Raw genomic sequence first — 20,047 nt, 5'->3', positions numbered from 1 at the left:
CTACAAAGACAAACAGCATTTACACAAACAGCCACCTGAACTACTGCCCTAGAAAAGACAAGGAGCAGTCTACACAAACAGCCACCTGAACTACTGCCCTACAAAGACAAGGAGCAGTCTACACAAACAGCCACCTGAACTACTGCCCTACAAAGACAAGGAGCAGTCTACACAAACAGCCACCTGAACTACTGCCCTAGAAAAGACAAGGAGCAGTCTACACACACAGCCACCTGAACTACTGCCCTACAAAGACAAGGGGCAGTCTACACAAACAGCCACCTGAACTACTGCCCTACAAAGACAAGGAGCAGTCTACACACACAGCCACCTGAACTACTGCCCTACAAAGACAAGGAGCATCTACACAAACAGTGAATCTGAGAAAAATGGTTTCAAGTTTGTTTTTTAGTCCATGCATATCAACCATGACCACTGATCTGACCTATGACCCCTAAAACGCAAAAGAAAAGTGCAATAACTAGAAATCTGAATGTGTTTATTCAGCTTTCTTGTTGTTTTTCTGTTTGATGGAACTAGTTGAGAGTTCTGTGTTATTTCTTATTTTATGTACCTTTATTTCACCAGGTAGGCCAGTTGAGAACAAGTCCTTTATTTAACCAGGTAGGCCAGTTGAGAACAAGTTCTCATTTACAACTGCGACCTGGCCAAGATAAAGCAAAGCAGTGTGACACAAACAACACAGAGTTACACATGGAATAAATGTCACGTCCTGACCAGTAAAAGGGGTTATTTGTTATTGTAGTTTGGTCAGGACGTGGCAGGGGGGTGTTTGTTTTGTGTGTTTCGGGGCTTTGATGTATGTTCTATATTTTCTATTTCTATGTTTATTCTAGGTTTCTCTTTCTATGTTGTGTTTTTTCAATGACGTCCAATTAGAGGCAGCTGGTGGTTGTGAGTGAAGGATACTTTGTTGCAGAGTTGTATGGCATTGAAGGTCGTTTGGAGGTTTGTTAACACAGTGTCCAAAGAAGGGCCAGATGTATACAGAATTGTGTCGTCTGCGTAGAGGTGGATCAGAGACTCACCAGCAGCAAGAGCGACATCATTGATGTATATAGAGAAAAGAGTTGGCCCGAGAATTGAACCCTGTGGCACCCCCATAGAGACCGCCAGAGGTCCGGACAACAGGCCCTCCGATTTCACACACTGAACTCTATCTGAGAAGTAGTTGGTGAACCAGGCGAGGCAGTCATTAGAGAAACCAAGGCTGTTGAGTCTGCTGATAAGAATGCGGTGATCGACAGAGTCGAAAGCCTTGGCCAGGTCGATGAAGACGGCTGCACAGTATTGTCTTTTATCAATGGCGGTTATGATATCGTTAAGGACCTTGAGCGTGGCTGAGGTGCACCCATGATCAGCTCTGAAACCAGATTGCATAGCGGAGAAGGTACGGTGGGATTCGAGATGGTAGGTGATCTGTTTATTAACTTGGCTTTCGAAGACTTTAGAAAGACGGTAGGATAGTTTGGGTCTAGAGTGTCACCCCCTTTGAAGAGGGGGATGACCGCGGCAGCTTTCCAGTCTTTAGCGATCTCAGACGATACGAAAGAGAGGTTGAACAGGCTAGTTATGTAGTTGTGTTTTCATGTTTTGAATGTTGTATTGTAGTAGGCCTAACCCTCACCAATTATTCTGGTGATGGAGAGAGACACCAGACAAGACACAGAGACAGCAACAGACGACACAGAGAAAGTGATGGAGAGAGGCAGAGGAGGGGAATGTACAGTAGACTGTATTACTTATAGCTGCTATAGGGGTTCTAATTACTGCACTGTTTTTGAGTCTGTATGTGTGTGTGAGAGAGAGAGAAAGAGAGAGAGAGAGAGAGAGAGAGAGAGAGAGAGAGAGTTTAGGCACTGTGGGATTCTTTAATCAGTTTGGCTCATTAGACAGGTCAGAGAGGAGCTGCTACCCCTGGGGAGAGAGAAGCTGCTACCCCTGGGGAGAGAGGAGCTGCTACCCCTGGGGAGAGAGGAGCTTCTACCCCTGGGGAGAGAGGAGCTGCTACCCCTGGGGAGAGAGGAGCTGCTACCCCTGGGGAGAGAGAAGCTGCTACCCCTGGGGAGAGAGGAGCTGCTACCCCTGGGGAGAGAGGAGCTGCTACCCCTGGGGAGAGAGGAGCTGCTACCCCTGGGGAGAGAGGAGCTGCTACCCCTGGGGAGAGAGGAGCTGCTACCCCTGGGGAGAGAGGAGCTGCTACCCCTGGGGAGAGAGAAGCTGCTACCCCTGGGGAGAGAAGAGCTGCTACCCCTGGGGAGAGAGAGGAGCTGCTAGCCCTGGGGAGAGAGGAGCTGCTACCCCTGGGGAGAGAGGAATTGCTACCCCTGGGGAGAGAGGAACTGCTACCCCTGGGGAGAGAGGAGTTGCTACCCCTGGGGAGAGAGAGGAGCTGCTACCCCTGGGGAGAGAGAGGAATTGCTACCCCTGGGGAGAGAGGAGCTGCTACCCCTGGGGAGAGAGGAGCTGCTACCCCTGGGGAGAGAGAGGAGCTGCTACCCCTGGGGAGAGAGGAGCTGCTACCCTTGGGAAGAGAGGAGCTGCTACCCTTGGGGAGAGTGGAGCTGCTACCCCTGGGGAGAGAGGAGCTGCTACCCCTGGGGAGAGAGACGAGCTGCAACCCCTGGGGAGAGAGAGGAGCTGCTACCCCTGGGGAGAGAGGAGCTGCTACCCCTGGGGTGAGAGAGGAGCTGCTACCCCTGGGGTGAGAGAGGAGCTGCTACCCCTGGGGAGAGAGAGGAGCTGCTACCCCTGGGGTGAGAGGAGCTGCTACCCCTGGGGAGAGAGGAGCTGCTACCCCATGGGGAGAGAGGAGCTGCTACCCCTGGGGAGAGAGGAGCTGCTACCCCTGGGGAGAAAGGAACTGCTATCCCTGGGGAGAGAGAGGAGCTGCAACCAGCAGAGACTGCGACCCTGCTCGGGAAGAGCTTAACTATTGGTGATTGTTGGGGCACGATTGGCAGGAGCTTCAGTGATGAAGACTGCTGAACTTGCTGATGTTTCACAATATGCCACGGCCGTCTCAGTCACCAGGTCTCAACAAAATAAAACACCACCATCCCTCCAATAGACTTCCAGACAGTTGTAGAATGTTTGCCAAGGCACATTGTAAGAGCTGTAAAGAGAGAGGGACTCGGAGAGAGAACAGGTAGAACCTGATATGGAAATGAGCAGAGCAAACGAAAGTAACTTTCGACGACCGAATGATCATTCAGACTCTGTTTCTATTGAGAGATAAAAGGTAAGACGACGATTGTTATGTGTATTAATATAGTTCATGATATTGTTATGTGTATTCATATAGTTGGTGATATTGTTGTGTGTATTCATATAGTTGATGATATTGTTGTGTATTAATATAGTTGATGATATTGTTGTGTGTATTCATATAGTTGGTGATATTGTTATGTGTATTCATATAGTTGATGATATTGTTATGTGTATTAATATAGTTGATGATATTGTTGTGTGTATTCATATAGTTGATGGTATTGTTGTGTGTATTCATATAGTTGATGATATTGTTGTGTGTATTCATATAGTTGATGATATTGTTGTGTGTATTCATATAGTTGATGATATTGTTGTGTGTATTAATATAGTTGGTGATATTGTTGTGTGTATTAATATAGTTGGTGATATTGTTATGTGTATTCATATAGTTGATGATATTGTTATGTGTATTCATATAGTTGATGATATTGTTATGTGTATTCATATAGTTGATGATATTGTTATGTGTATTCATATAGTTGGTGATATTGTTATCTGTATTAATATAGTTGATGATATTGTTGTGTGTATTCATATAGTTGATGATATTGTTATGTGTATTAATATAGTTGATGATATTGTTATGTGTATTCATATAGTTGATGATATTGTTATGTGTATTCATATAGTTGGTGATATTGTTGTGTGTATTCATATAGTTGATGATATTGTTGTGTATTAATATAGTTGATGATATTGTTGTGTGTATTCATATAGTTGGTGATATTGTTATGTGTATTCATATAGTTGATGATATTGTTATGTGTATTAATATAGTTGATGATATTGTTGTGTGTATTCATATAGTTGATGGTATTGTTGTGTGTATTCATATAGTTGATGATATTGTTGTGTGTATTCATATAGTTGATGATATTGTTGTGTGTATTCATATAGTTGATGATATTGTTGTGTGTATTAATATAGTTGGTGATATTGTTGTGTGTATTAATATAGTTGGTGATATTGTTATGTGTATTCATATAGTTGATGATATTGTTATGTGTATTCATATAGTTGATGATATTGTTATGTGTATTCATATAGTTGATGATATTGTTATGTGTATTAATATAGTTGGTGATATTGTTATCTGTATTAATATAGTTGATGATATTGTTGTGTGTATTCATATAGTTGATGATATTGTTATGTGTATTAATATAGTTGATGATATTGTTATGTGTATTCATATAGTTGATGATATTGTTATGTGTATTAATATAGTTGATGATATTGTTATGTGTATTCATATAGTTGATGATATTGTTGTGTGTATTCATATAGTTGGTGATATTGTTATGTGTATTAATATAGTTGATGATATTGTTATGTGTATTCATATAGTTGATGATATTGTTATGTGTATTCATATAGTTGGTGATATTGTTATGTGTATTAATATAGTTGATGATATTGTTGTGTGTATTCATATAGTTGATGATATTGTTATGTGTATTAATATAGTTGATGATATTGTTATGTGTATTCATATAGTTGATGATATTGTTATGTGTATTAATATAGTTGATGATATTGTTGTGTGTATTAATATAGTTGATGATATTGTTGTGTATATTCATATAGTTGATGATATTGTTGTGTATTAATATAGTTGATGATATTGTTGTGTGTATTCATATAGTTGATGATATTTTTGGTGGACAGTGTTATAATAGTCCTACTCTCCTTAAAATGTTTTCGATATAAATTAGATGCGTGGGGTGAATTCGTTCTGTGCCCATCTGTGTGCCCCAGGGTGATCGCTCCTACACTATCTACAATCTAAAAGGGTTCTTTGGCTGTCCCCATAGGAGAACCCTTTGTAGAACCCTTTTTTTGGTACTAGGTAGAACCCTTCTGGGTTCCGTGAAGAACCCTTTGCACAGAGGGTTCTACATGGAAGCCAGAAGGGTTCTACCTGGAACCCAAAAGCGTTCTCCTATGGGGACGGCCGGAGGACCCGTTTGGAACCCTTTATTCTAAGAGTGTACTGTATCATAGGTCTATAGACTTGTCTTCTCAAAACAGGCTTAAAACACAACAAGCAAGAAACAAACATGTTCTCTTTATAATCTACAGTTAACTCTTTTCACTCAGGAAGGTATGTTGTGTGAAAGAGAGACTAATAAATATTGTTCGAGAGACTAACAACAACTTACACTTCCTCAAAACAGTTTGTGTGTATTCATTAGTGCCCACCGTAGCAAAACGTTTGGCAACAGAAACCGTTAAGGTCACATTGTATAGCGTTTAGAGTAAACGGTTTATGTTTTATTTAACATCTTAAAACCGTTGGCTGTAAACTTATGAATACAACCCAGGTTGTAGCCTACGACTCGGCATGTTGATACCTGCCTCTTGCTGAAACCTGAACGTAGCCTGAGGGGTATACTATGATACAGGCTTGATATACTGGTTTTCTAAAGCTAGACAGCTTCAGTTAGCTTCACATTCCAGTTCAGGCCTCACCCATCAGAATATACAGAACAGAACAGAAAAAAATCGCAATGAAGTTTCAAGGTGAGAATCCTGCCAGGGATTATTGTAAAGTGTGTAGAGAAATTAAATGTAATGTTAGTATAGTGAATGACAGTAAAACACTCCTAACAGTCTACTACTACTGAGACAGGTTGGTGTAATGTTAGTATAGTGAATGACAGTAAAACACTCCTAACAGTCTACTACTACTGAGACAGGTTGGTGTAATGTTAGTATAGTGAAGGACAGTAAAACACCCCTAACAGTCTACTACTACTGAGACAGGTTGGTGTAATGTTAGTATAGTGAAGGACAGTAAAACCCTCCTAACAGTCTACTACTACTGAGACAGGTTGGTGTAATGTTAGTATAGTGAATGACAGTAAAACCCTCCTAACAGTCTACTACTACTGAGACAGGTTGGTGTAATGTTAGTATAGTGAATGACAGTAAAACCCTCCTAACAGTCTACTACTACTGAGACAGGTTGGTGTAATGTTAGTATAGTGAATGACAGTAAAACACTCCTAACAGTCTACTACTACTGAGACAGGTTGGTGTAATGTTAGTATAGTGAATGACAGTAAAACCCTCCTAACAGTCTACTACTACTGAGACAGGTTGGTGTAATGTTAGTATAGTGAATGACAGTAAAACACTCCTAACAGTCTACTACTACTGAGACAGGTTGGTGTAATGTTAGTATAGTGAAGGACAGTAAAACACCCCTAACAGTCTACTACTACTGAGACAGGTTGGTGTAATGTTAGTATAGTGAAGGACAGTAAAACCCTCCTAACAGTCTACTACTACTGAGACAGGTTGGTGTAATGTTAGTATAGTGAATGACAGTAAAACCCTCCTAACAGTCTACTACTACTGAGACAGGTTGGTGTAATGTTAGTATAGTGAATGACAGTAAAACCCTCCTAACAGTCTACTACTACTGAGACAGGTTGGTGTAATGTTAGTATAGTGAATGACAGTAAAACACTCCTAACAGTCTACTACTACTGAGACAGGTTGGTGTAATGTTAGTATAGTGAATGACAGTAAAACCCTCCTAACAGTCTACTACTACTGAGACAGGTTGGTGTAATGTTAGTATAGTGAATGACAGTAAAACCCTCCTAACAGTCTACTACTACTGAGACAGGTTGGTGTAATGTTAGTATAGTGAATGACAGTAAAACACTCCTAACAGTCTACTACTACTGAGACAGGTTGGTGTAATGTTAGTATAGTGAATGACAGTAAAACCCTCCTAACAGTCTACTACTACTGAGACAGGTTGGTGTAATGTTAGTATAGTGAATGACAGTAAAACACTCCTAACAGTCTACTACTACTGAGACAGGTTGGTGTAATGTTAGTATAGTGAATGACAGTAAAACCCTCCTAACAGTCTACTACTACTGAGACAGGTTGGTGTAATGTTAGTATAGTGAATGACAGTAAAACCCTCCTAACAGTCTACTACTACTGAGACAGGTTGGTGTAATGTTAGTATAGTGAATGACAGTAAAACCCTCCTAACAGTCTACTACTACTGAGACAGGTTGGTGTCAGTTTAATCAGACAAAATGGAGCTGACTGGACGTGGTCAATTTTTGTAGGGGTTACTACATTTTTCGTAAGGAAAACTCAAGTCTGAAATTTCTAAGTGGAAATTACAAACTTCAGAAGCCTTTTTAAACCTCTAATACACTACAAGTTTTACATTTCCTGCATTGCTGGAAAGTTATTCTGCAGTGGGGGGTGATCAAATTAAGATCCTACATCTGTACACATAATTGTACATGGGGATATATATGGTGGTCTATAACATCCAATCACAGAGGTTTACATCAGCTGACAGTTGCAATGTTATTGCTCATAACTCAAACTGCCCTTTTCAGATAAAGACATAAACTCTGTACAGATGTAGGATCTTAATTTGATCACCCTGTTGCAGAAAAACTAAACTTGTAGTGTATTTGAGTGTAATTAAACTTTAGAAAAGGTTTCTGAAGATGATAAATTCCACTTTTCCATTTTAAAACTGTTCATTAATTATAATCCACACAATAATTCAAATGTCCTGTTTCTGCAGGATTATTTTCCTGGTGTAGCAAACTGGCTCAAATTATGATCCAACATCTGCAGCAATATACCCCTCTCTAATGTATATGGCTCTATTGAGATTCACTTTTTGACCATTTGACATCTTGTATTTACTGTTGTTTAGGCTGGTTGAATGAGTTGCCTGTGAAAGCTGCTTCATCTGCAAGAAAACAGGCGGTTGCACCAGTGACTGTCAGAAGTTTTGTGATTTCCTCATATGAACGTGAAAGTAAGTGTGTTGTCTACGCAGTTACAAAAAATGGCTGTTGAAACTGTGGCACATATTTCTCGGTAACATTGAATAGATGTGTTGGTATGTAGGAAAGACGGGCAGACTCTCGAACTGTTGGTCTAGACTACCTACAAACTATTATAAGGCTATGATCACTTATCATGCTGACAAACCTGATGTTCTCTGTGAACTGATCTGAACAGGTTTAGACTGGTCATCTATAATATGTAGGTTATATACAGTACATTCTCTGTCCTGCTACTGGTAGGACTATAACATTATGTTGATCTGAACAGGTTTAGACTGGTCATCTATGATATGTAGGTTATATACAGTACATTCTCTGTCCTGCTACTGGTAGGACTATAACATTATGTTGATCTGAACAGGTTTAGACTGGTCATCTATGATATGTAGGTTATATACAGTACATTCTCTGTCCTGCTACTGGTAGGACTATAACATTATGTTGATCTGAACAGGTTTAGACTGGTCATCTATGATATGTAGGTTATATACAGTACATTCTCTGTCCTGCTACTGGTAGGACTATAACATTATGTTGATCTGAACAGGTTTAGACTGGTCATCTATGATATCTAGGTTATATACAGTACATTCTCTGTCCTGCTACTGGTAGGACTATAACATTATGTTGATCTGAACAGGTTTAGACTGGTCATCTATGATATGTAGTCTATAGCCGAGGTATAGACCTTGATCTGCATATCACTAACAAACTGCTATTATACATTATAACCTAGTCTACTTTACATAATATAACATCTCTCACTTGATGCATAAAACCTTTCTGAATGGATCAACAATTTCCTCCTCGGATCAATCATGTCCTTTTTAGCCCTTCTGTCTATATTCTCAGATACGTTTAGAAAAGAACAGATTGAAAGACAATAAATAGCCTACAGTTAGTGAATACAAATAGGTGTGAGACATGGCCTTGTGTTGCTGTACTGTCTATAACTACCTTAACAAACAGTGACTAATTATTATTATTATTATTATTATTATTGTTATTGTTGCTGTACTGTCAATAACTACCTTAACAGTGACTTATTATTATTATTATTATTATTATTGTTGCTGTACTGTCTATAACTACCTTAACAAACAGTGACTTATTATTATTATTATTATTATTATTATTGTTTCTGTACTGTCTATAACTACCTTAACAAACAGTGACTTATTATTATTGACAGTTACCATGGAGATGAAATTTTACAACTACATATTCATGTGATGCATTAAATCACCTGACTGTTTCGATATGTCTGTTAAGTATATGTTTTATAAGAGATAATTATTAAATGATAACAATTGTTAGACATTCAAGAATTACTGTGTCAACCACAACCAACATGCTGGATCTCTGTTTAGTTGTCACTGTGTTAACCACAACCAACATGCTGGATCTCTGTTTAGTTGTTACTGTGTTGACCACAACCAACATGCTGGATCTCTGTTTAGTTGTCACTGTGTTGACCACAACCAACATGCTGGATCTCTGTTTAGTTGTCACTGTGTTAACCACAACCAACATGCTGGATCTCTGTTTAGTTGTTACTGTGTTAACCACAACCAACATGCTGGATCTCTGTTTAGTTGTTACTGTGTTAACCACAACCAACATGCTGGATCTCTGTTTAGTTGTCACTGTGTTGACCACAACCAACATGCTGGATCTCTGTTTAGTTGTCACTGTGTTAACCACAACCAACATGCTGGATCTCTGTTTAGTTGTCACTGTGTTAACCACAACCAACATGCTGGATCTCTGTTTAGTTGTCACTGTGTTAACCACAACCAACATGCTGGATCTCTGTTTAGTTGTCACTGTGTTAACCACAACCAACATGCTGGATCTCTGTTTAGGGGTCAGTGCTCTAAAATGAGTCTCTCTGGGGAGAGAGAGGAGGGACCTGCCTCTAAAATGAGTCTCTCTGGGGAACATGACAACAAAGCCAAGAGGTGAGATGACAATTTTCTTTAAGAATTATTAAGAGTTTTTTTCAAAAATGCCATTTGTTTTTTTAATCATAAATGGCTGCTTATGGGTACCTTCAATATTACCGTTCTCAGATTTTTAATTCATAATTTTTAGATGTGCAATTTATCCATTGTTTAGCAGGAATGGAATGTTCGTATTCTGTATATTTGACTGTGATATGTGATTGTCTCACCTAGATATCTTTAGATGAATGCACTTACTTTAAATCTCTCTGGATAAGAGCATCTGCTAAATCAGGGGTTCTCAATCCGGGGTCTGTGGAGGTACTGCAGGGGCTCCACGGCACCCTGACTGTACTCGTTGCAATGTAACACATTTGATAGAATTTTCACATGACACGACCACTTTGCCTACTCTTAATTATTGCCTAATATAATGGAATGCATATTGTTTTAACCAATTCTGATCGTTCTTACAAGCAGAAATTTGACAATATTCCCGTTATATCAACACACTCCTCACACCCGTTTAACAACTCTAAATAGCTTTGGCATAGTCGGCATCAAGCCCCATATACCACCCACCACTGTGCCCTGTATGCTCTCGTTGGCTGGCCCTCGCTACATATTCGTCGCCAGACCCACTGGCTCCAGGTCATCTATAAGTCTTTGCTAGGTAAAGCTCCGCCTTATCTCAGCTCACTGGTCAGCATAACAACACCAAACAGTAGCACGCGCTCCAGAAGGTATATCTCACTGGTCATCCCCAAAGCCAACACCTCTTTGGCCGCCTTTCCTTCCAGTTCTCTGCTGCCAATGACTGGAACGAATTGCAAAAATCGCTGAAGTTGGAGACTTATATCTACCTCATTACCTTTAAGCATCACCTATCTGGGCAGCTTACCGATCGCTGCAGCTGTACACAGCCCATCTGTAAATAGCCCATCCAATCAACCTACCTCATCCCCATATTGTTTTTATTTACTTTTTTGATCTTTTGCACACCAGTATTTCTACTTGCACATCATCATCTGCACATCTATCACTCCAGTGTTAATTTGCTAAATTGTAATTACTTCGCTACTATGGCATATTTGTTGCCTTACCTCCTCGAGCCATTTGCACACACTGTATATAGACTTTTCTATTGTGTTATTGACTGTATGTCTGTTTACTCCATGTGTAACTCTGTGGTATTGTTTGTTTCACACTGCTTTGCTTTATCTTGGCCAGGTCACAGTTATAAATGAGAACTTGTTCTCAACTGGCCTACCTGGTTAAAAAAAGGTGACATTTTCTAGCTCTGAGTCTCTACTTTAATCCAATGTAAAAAACACAATTTCAAATTTATTTTGCTACATAAGACAGAATTGAGTCATTAGGTCACATTTGAGAGTGAGGCAGATATATAGCATTTAGCAAAAAAAACTGATTATTTGTCTCTCTGAAATGAAACCATAAAGTGAAAGATTTAAACAAATACAAGTCTGTTATTGAACAATCCCATGATATGATTCGTGAAAAACACACCAATCTCTTTCAGAATTTCTTTAAACAATTAAAGGTAATTTACCAACATTTCTGAAAAGTGATATATAGCATTTTGGAAATAAACTCTTCTTATGTTTCCCCATCTGAGCTCAGAGTAGATGAGAGATGTAATGTTTGTCTCTGTTGTGTTGAAGCCAAATCAAGGAGGAGAGACCAGCCTCCCCTGTATCCAGCTGTGAGAGTGACCGGTCTATGAGTCCTCCTCCAAAGTTTAGAGAGGGAGACTTTTCTACTGAACAAAGGTAAGAAGAACTCATGGGTCATGGTCAGTGAGTTAAACAACACTGTCTCTAGTCATTTCTCCTCCCATTTTCACATTTCATTTTGTTGTTTTCATAATCCATAGGCTAATCCTATTGTCCATTTTCATAGTCCTAAAACAATATTAAACAAACACCACATTCCCTCTGTGTGTGTGTGTGTGTGTGTGTGTGTGTGTGTGTGTGTGTGTGTGTGTGTGTGTGTGTGTGTGTGTGTGTGTGTGTGTGTGTGTGTGTGTGTGCGTGCGCTCCCTGGATGAGGAGATGTAATCTCTATCCTGATTGCCTAGTCACTTTTACCCCTACCTACATGTACTTATTACCTCAATTACCTAAACTACCTGGTACCCCTGCACATTGACTCAGTACTGGTACTCCTTATAGCCTCATTATTACCTCAACTACCTGGTACCCTGCACATTGACTCAGTACTGGTACTCCTTATAGTCTCATTATTACCTCAACTACCTGGTACCCCTGCACATTGACTCAGTACTGGTACTCCTTATAGTCTCATTATTACCTCAACTACCTGGTACCCCTGCACATTGACTCAGTACTGGTACTCCTTATAGCCTCATTATTACCTCAACTACCTGGTACCCCTGGACATTGACTCAGTACTGGTACTCCTTATAGTCTCATTATTACCTCAACTACCTGGTACCCCTGCACATTGACTCAGTACTGGTACTCCTTATAGTCTCATTATTACCTCAACTACCTGGTACCCCTGCACATTGACTCAGTACTGGTACTCCTTATAGTCTCATTATTACCTCAACTACCTGGTACCCCTGCACATTGACTCAGTACTGGTACTCCTTATAGTCTCATTATTACCCTCAACTACCTGGTAGCCCCTGCACATTGACTCAGTACTGGTTCTCCTTATAGTCTCATTATTACCTCAACTACCTGGTACCCCTGCACATTGACTCAGTACTGGTACTCCTTATAGTCTCATTATTACCTCAACTACCTGGTACCCCTGCACATTGACTCAGTACTGGTACTCCTTATAGTCTCATTATTACCTCAACTACCTGGTACCCCTGCACATTGACTCAGTACTGGTACTCCTTATAGCCTCATTATTACCTCAACTACCTCATACCCCTGCACATTGACTCAGTACTGGTACTCCTTATAGTCTCATTATTACCTCAACTACCTGGTACCCCTGCACATTGACTCAGTACTGGTACTCCTTATAGTCTCATTATTACCTCAACTACCTGGTACCCCTGCACATTGACTCAGTACTGGTACTCCTTATAGTCTCATTATTACCTCAACTACCTGGTACCCCTGACATTGACTCAGTACTGGTACTCCTTATAGTCTCATTATTACCTCAACTACCTGGTACCCCTGCACATTGACTCAGTACTGGTACTCCTTATAGTCTCATTATTACCTCAACTACCTGTACCCCTGCACATTGCCTCAGTACTGGTACTCCTTATAGTCTCATTATTACCTCAACTTACCTGGTACCCTGCACATTGACTCAGTACTGGTACTCCTTATAGTCTCATTATTACCTCAACTACCTGGTACCCCTGCACATTGACTCAGTACTGCTACTCCTTATAGTCTCATTATTACCTCAACTACCTGGTACCCCTGCACATTGACTCAGTACTGGTACTCCTTATAGTCTCATTATTACCTCAACTACCTGGTACCCCTGCACATTGACTCAGTACTGGTACTCCTTATAGTCTCATTATTACCTCAACTACCTGGTACCCCTGCACATTGACTCAGTACTGGTACTCCTTATAGTCTCATTATTACCTCAACTACCTGGTACCCCTGCACATTGACTCAGTACTGGTACTCCTTATAGTCTCATTATTACCTCAACTACCTGGTACCCCTGCACATTGACTCAGTACTGGTACTCCTTATAGTATCATTATTACCTCAACTACCTGGTACCCCTGCACATTGACTCAGTACTGGTACTCCTTATAGTCTCATTATTACCTCAACTACCTGGTACCCCTGGACATTGACTCAGTACTGGTACTCATTATTACATTATTACCTCAACTACCTGGTACCCCTGCACATTGACTCAGTACTGGTACTCCTTATAGTCTCATTATTACCTCAACTACCTGGTACCCCTGCACATTGACTCAGTACTGGTACTCCTTATAGTCTCATTATTACCTCTACTACCTGGTACCCCTGCACATTGACTCAGTACTGGTACTCCTTATAGCCTCATTATACCTCAACTACCTGGTACCCCTGCACATTGACTCAGTACTGGTACTCCTTATAGTCTCATTATTACCTCAACTACCTGGTACCCCTGCACATTGACTCAGTACTGGTACTCCTTATAGTCTCATTACTACCTCAACTACCTGGTACCCCTGCACATTGACTCAGTACTGGTACTCCTTATAGTCTCATTATTACCTCAACTACCTGGTACCCCTGCACATTGACTCAGTACTGGTACTCCTTATAGTCTCATTATTACCTCAACTACCTGGTACCCCTGCACATTGACTCAGTACTGGTACTCCTTATAGTCTCATTATTACCTCAACTACCTGGTACCCCTGCACATTGACTCAGTACTGGTACTCCTTATAGTCTCATTATTACCTCAACTACCTGGTACCCTTGCACATTGACTCAGTACTGGTACTCCTTATAGTCTCATTATTACCTCAACTACCTGGTACCCCTGCACATTGACTCAGTACTGGTACTCCTTATAGTCTCATTATTACCTCAACTACCTGGTACCCCTGCACATTGACTCATTACTGGTTCTCCTTATAGTCTCGTTATCGTCATTTTATTGTTATTATTATTATTTAGTTTTTTATCAAATACAATTTGATTTGATTTGAAGCTCATTGGCAGAAACATGTCATTGTCTAATGATCGTCTCGTGCTGAACAGATCATGTTTGGATGTTGAAGCCCGGTGGCTGGAAAAACTCCCTAGAAAGGCAGGAACCTAGGAAGAAACCTAGAGAGGAACCAGGCTCTGAGGAGTGGCCAGTCCTCTTCTGGCTGTACTGGGTAGAGAGGAACCAGGCTCTGAGGGGTGGCCAGTCCTCTTCTGGCTGTGCTGGGTAGAGAGGAACCAGGCTCTGAGGGGTGGCCAGTCCTCTTCTGGCTGTGCCGGGTGGAGATTATAAGATAACATGGCCATTAAGGCCAGATCGTTCTTTAAGATGTTCAAATGTTCATAGATGACCAGCTGGGTGAAATAATAATCACAGTGGTTATAGAGGTTGCAACAGGTCAGCACCTCAGGAGTAAATGTCAGTTTGCTTTTCATAGTTGAGCATTCAGAGGTTGAGGGAGGGAGAAAGAGGGATGGATTGGGAGGGAGGGAGAGAGAGGGAGGGAGGGAGGGAGGGAGGGAGGGAGGGAGAGAGAGAGAGGGAGAGAGAGAGGGATAGACAGACAGACAGAGAGGGAGGGAGGGAGGGAGGGAGGGAGGGAGGGAGGGAGGGAGGGAGGGAGGGAGGGAGGGGGTTGAAACTACAGTTTCGGGACAAGGTATCACGTCTGGTGGACAGGTCAGAGTTCATATCCTCAGTCAGACCAGTAGAAACTGGATCAGCAGCACTACAAGGTATGAAGTCTGGTGGACAGGTCAGAGATCATATCCTCAGTCAGACCAGTAGAAACTGGATCAGCAGCACCACAAGGTATGAAGTCTGGTGGACAGGTCAGAGTTCATATCCTTTTATGAAGAATTTTTTAAGTTTATTCCCAAAATAAATATTAAGATGAACGCACTTACTGTAAATCTCTCTGGATAAGAGCATCTGCTAAATCAGGGGTTCTCAATCCGGGGTCTGTGGAGGTATTGCAGGGGCTCCACGGCACCCTGACTGTACTCGTTGCAATGTAACACATTTGATAGAATTTTCACATGACACGAACACTTTGCCTGCTCTTAATTATTGCCTAATATAATGGAATGCATATTTTATTTACCAATTCTGATCGTTGTTACAAGCAGAATTTTGACAATATTCCCGTTATATCAACACAGTCTTCACACCCGTTTAACAACTCTAAATAGCTTTAGCATAGTAGGCATCAAGTCCCTGGACAATAATGTTGCCTACAACGTTGCATACAATGTTCATTTTCATCAAACACATATTACGCCCGAGATGTCTTCAATTTGCCTAATTTATAGCCATGCCCAATTTAGGATTGTTTTTTAACAACATGATGTTGCGCTCCAAAGGGATATCTTGAAATAACATGATGTAGATAATTAAATAATCAAAAGAAAAACGTGTTAATTTTACACTCAGAAAAGAAGGTTCCTTATAGAACCAAAAAGGCTTCTATCTCTTCCTTAATATATGGAACCACTAAAAGTTATATATATATTTGGGTTCAGTGAAGAAGAACCTCTAGAGTTCTGATCAACAAAAGGTGAATGTTTTGAGGATGTGAACCCAGCAGCCCTCCAGTGGTCAGATCAATTCCTCCCGTTTTTTCCAGCGCCCGGCCCGGGATATAAACCAGCCACCTTTCGACCACAGGTCCAACTCCTGCCACAGCTCCAACTCATTAGCCGCTGGGCGAAAACCTGAGTTAATCTTGGGAAATTAGCATAAATTAATCTGCCAAAATCTGCCAAAATGAAGACAAAATGCTTTGGAGACATACATGGTATCACTTGTTATACATAAGTATTATACATAAATCATTGCCAAAAGCACAAGACATATGTTTTATGGATTGATCATATCAAATATCAAAACATTATTTTTAACTACTACAAAGCATTTACATGTGGCTCAGGAACCACTGACTCGCTGCATTATTCTATAGTATTATCAAGACACCTGCTGTTAACTCTTAACTACTTAGGACAGCTCACGAGGTGTCCTAAATATCTGCCGACTAGGTGGTACATGATACTTCATGCATAGCTTTAATTTATACCCATAAGTGTAAAATGTCTTTATTCTCAGCACTTATACTACCAATTTTCTACTCTGAGACGCTTTGTGGATATGGGCCCAGATCTCAAAATATTGTTATAAAAAAAACAGAATGTTTGTTTTACATAATAAAAAATGAATATTACTAATGTAACCTACTGTAAAGACTGGGTTTAGTTGATTGTGTTGCACTGCTCATGTCCGCGTTCTGGACCTTCCCGCGTCCACGTACAGAACTGTCCGCGTCCACGTACAGAACTGTCCGCGTCCACGTACAGAACTGTCCGCGTCCACGTACATTGTGGCGCCAAGCATATTGTCCGGTTACGCGCAGAGTTGGCTGAGGTGATTTTGGGGAATAACGACAGAGTTTGTTACAGTGTTGAAACGCCGAAGTTTATTGTGCAATTTGCTTTTTGCTTTTTAGTCAGGGACAGTATGAGTGTAGCCAGATCCTTTTCACTCGCTATCCTTGTTTCATTTTGTGGTTCACCGGATTCGTCATCATCATCGAGATGAAGTACAGAACAACCTGCTACCTAGCCAAGCTAGTCGGTACAGCTAGGTAAGCTAGCTAGCTACTCTACCAGCAGCATCCTAGTTATCCTAGCTAGTCGGTACAGCTAGGTAAGCTAGCTAGCTACTCTACCAGCAGCATCCTAGTTATCCTAGCTAGTCGGTACAGCTAGGTAAGCTAGCTAGCTACTCTACCAGCAGCATCCTAGTTATCCTAGCTAGTCGGTACAGCTAGGTAAGCTAGCTAGCTACTCTACCAGCAGCATCCTAGTTATCCTAGCTAGTCGGTACAGCTAGGTAAGCTAGCTAGCTACTCTACCAGCAGCATCCTAGTTATCCTAGCTAGTCGGTACAGCTAGGTAAGCTAGCTAGCTACTCTACCAGCAGCATCCTAGTTATCCTAGCTAGTCGGTACAGCTAGGTAAGCTAGCTAGCTACTCTACCACAGCATCCTAGTTATCCTAGCTAGTCGGTACAGCTAGGTAAGCTAGCTAGCTACTCTACCAGCAGCATCCTAGTTATCCTAGCTAGTCGGTACAGCTAGGTAAGCTAGCTAGCTACTCTACCAGCAGCATCCTAGTTATCCTAGCTAGTCGGTACAGCTAGGTAAGCTAGCTAGCTACTCTACCAGCAGCATCCTAGTTATCCTAGCTAGTCGGTACAGCTAGGTAAGCTAGCTAGCTACTCTACCAGCAGCATCCTAGTTATCCTAGCTAGTCGGTACAGCTAGGTAAGCTAGCTACTCTACCAGCAGCATCCTAGTTATCCTAGCTAGTCGGTACAGCTAGGTAAGCTAGCTAGCTAGCTACTCTACCAGCAGCATCCTAGTTATCCTATCCTCCCTCTCTCGTTGACGGATGCTGGCTACCTTTGTCCGGTTCTCCTCTCTTCACTAGATGGACGGTAACTTTAATGTTTAACCCCTCTGTGTCCAAGGACCAATCTTTTGAATATTATTTTCGGGGCGCCTCAGTAGGCTTGACACATGACATTTTTTTTATTCTCAGCTGCCTCACCAATGTCTGTAAGTAAATTAATACCTTTTAATTGCTAAATATTTTCAATAGATGGCAGCATAAGACCACGAAACATCAGTTATTTGCTAACGTTACATGCAGCAATATGATTCCCATAAAATAGCATGCAACCACAGACTATATGTCCCATGATTTTCTAAAATGGTCACTCATTACTTTAGTTAACTATATATCTCATATTAGGGCTGTGTTGCTTTAGGGAGAGCAAATAATAGTGACTATAGCAGGTATTGAACCCCAGGTAAATTATCACTAGTCAGAACCTCAACAATAGTATACATGCATTATAAAACATCATCTTAATATCTGATATTGGGAGTAAACAACCTCGGAACTGAAAAGACGAGCGCGTCTTCCAGCCCGCAAATAAATGACATCATTCAACCCTCCCGGTTAGTAAATTTACCTCAACATTTTACCTTTAAATTAAATTTACCTCAACATGCCCCTGGCTTGCTCGAGAAGGCAGAGCAGGTGGATGCTGGTTGATGAATTAGAGAATGAATGTACTGGGAAAATACGTTTTTCTAGACCAGAGGTGACTGAATTAATGTTCAGGCTTATTGATAGTCGTTATATTAATGAAGTGTAAAACATGATCATAAAAACAGGTAATAATAAACATGAATCATCGTTATATTACTTCACAGTAATCTGTTAAATGCTTTTTCAGTCCTTCCTCTTGCGTCAGCAGTGTGGAAAGGGACAGAAAGAAGCGCGGGGAGTGGTGGTGTATCCAGGGAGAACTAAACTAATATTCTGAAATATCATTTGTGGTCTTATGCTGCCATCTATTGGAATTATGTAACAACTGCAGTAGTACTGAATAATGTGTAATTCCTTACTAAAGAAGTAATTACTCAGAATTGCAAAATATACAATCTTCTAGTTAATTCTATCACTTACAAGCATAACCACTTATAGCATAACAAACAATTAAACTGACATAAACCAAAAACACTATACATTTAGTTAATTACCAAATTGAGCCGGTCGGTCACATTTGAGAGTGAGGCAGATATATAGCATTTTACATAAAAAAACATGATTTTGTCTCTCTGAAATGAAACCATCATGTGATAGATTTTAAACAAATCCCTGTCTGTGAGAGATGTAATGTTTGTCTCTGTTGTGTTGAAGACCAATCAAGCGGAAGAGACCAGCCTCCCCTGTACCCAGCTGTGTGTCCATGAAGAGTGACCGGTCTATGAATCCTCCTAATCACTTTAGAGAGGGAGACTTTTCTACTGAACAAAGGTAAGAAGAACTCATGGGTCATGGTCAGTGAGTTAAACAACACTGTCTCTAGTCATTTCTCCTCTCCCATTTTCACATTTCTTTTTGTTGTTTTCATAATCCATAGGCTAATCCTTTATTCCATTTTCATAGTCCTAAAACAGTGTGTGTGTGTGTGTGTGTGTGATTCTTAGTCCTGAACTCCCAGAAGGCTTTGAGAGTCAGAAGCAGGATGAGGAAGTGGTGGATGCTGAAGATGAGAAGCAGGAGAGCAGTGCCAGAGAGGGAGCTCTGAAGATCACACTGCACGTCCTGAGGAAAATGAACCAGAAGGAGCTTGCTGACACACTGGAGAAAAGTAAGATCTGTCTGCCTCATGTTGAATGCTGTTTTATAACTTTTAAAAACTGTAGCT

The 20,047-nt window shown here is 40.9% G+C and overlaps 1 long non-coding RNA gene across 1 annotated transcript; it reads left to right on the top strand.

The window, feature by feature from the left end:
- Positions 1 to 2,901: 2,901 nt before the first annotated feature.
- On the top strand, positions 2,902 to 19,571 carry LOC115191142 (uncharacterized). Its single transcript, XR_003877535.1, has 5 exons — positions 2,902 to 3,262; positions 8,003 to 8,107; positions 10,004 to 10,099; positions 11,764 to 11,871; positions 19,537 to 19,571. It is a non-coding gene; the product is annotated as an uncharacterized LOC115191142 (long non-coding RNA).
- The last annotated feature ends 476 nt before the right edge of the window (positions 19,572 to 20,047 follow it).

This window comes from Salmo trutta, unplaced genomic scaffold (assembly GCF_901001165.1).
Source record: "Salmo trutta unplaced genomic scaffold, fSalTru1.1, whole genome shotgun sequence".
NCBI classification, from domain to species: Eukaryota; Metazoa; Chordata; class Actinopteri; order Salmoniformes; family Salmonidae; genus Salmo; species Salmo trutta.
This window is presented reverse-complemented; position numbering and strand designations above follow the sequence as displayed.